The following is a 957-nucleotide window of genomic DNA, read 5'->3' on the forward strand; positions in this document are numbered from 1 at the left end:
TGCTCTCCCCTTCTTTGCTCTTCCTTCTTCCCTAAGGGCTGAAATGTAGGTGAGATGGCTGGAGCTGAAGCAGCCATCTTGGGTCACAAAGTAACCTGATCAAGGGAGGCCTTTCAAGGCACTGAAGGGGATGGAGGGGTGAGCGGAATCTCTTAGCACTGGCCTCAGAACTCCAAACAAGTCCCAAATAAACCATTTTCAATTTCGGGGTCTCCATAATTCACAGCTACACCTACTTTTACTTCCAATTTTTTAAAAACATATTTTGCACAGAAAATATTTTTAAATGCTTACCTGAATGTTTCCCCCTGTATTTTTAACCTAATGCAAATCCTACTATTATTCTCAAATTTGCTTCTAATCACACTTCATATGATTTTATTGATTATTTAGAGATAATTAAGAGATAATTTTATTTATGTAATTTGAATTTTATATCTAAGATTAGGAGTTGAAAAGAAAGATAGAAGGTGGAATCATATATTATACTACTTTTTCCAATTAATCCTAACATTTCCAATATGTTTTCCTAGCAGATTTTAAAGTCTGGTGGGTTAGCAAAAGGAGAATTTGGGACAGCAAGACTAGAAAATGTTCCGTAAGCTACATAAAGAAGTTCACTGTTTCCTGGGGCTTCAGAGAAATTAGAAAACACGGCAAGCTGCTGCCTTTTGCTACATTTTATGATGGAGAAAAACAAGTGTGCTTTATTTGGGGGCATCCTTGCTCTGTGTGTGGGGAAGATATTCTAGGGTCCTTATAATGAGAATATATTTGCAGACATTATTATATTATGGAAAACTCTAAAAGTTCTTGACGAGTCAGATTTCTGCCCTGTGTAATCCTGTAGAAATTTGGAGCTGGACTGGAAATATATTATCACCTCTCCTGGATCTCTAGCTTGTTGACTGCGTATCCTTGGACTCCTCAGCCTTCATAACTGTGTGAGCCACTTCT

The sequence above is a fragment of the Otolemur garnettii genome, unplaced genomic scaffold (assembly GCF_000181295.1).
Source record: "Otolemur garnettii isolate 467f Iridium unplaced genomic scaffold, OtoGar3 scaffold00128, whole genome shotgun sequence".
Classification (NCBI taxonomy): Eukaryota; Metazoa; Chordata; class Mammalia; order Primates; family Galagidae; genus Otolemur; species Otolemur garnettii.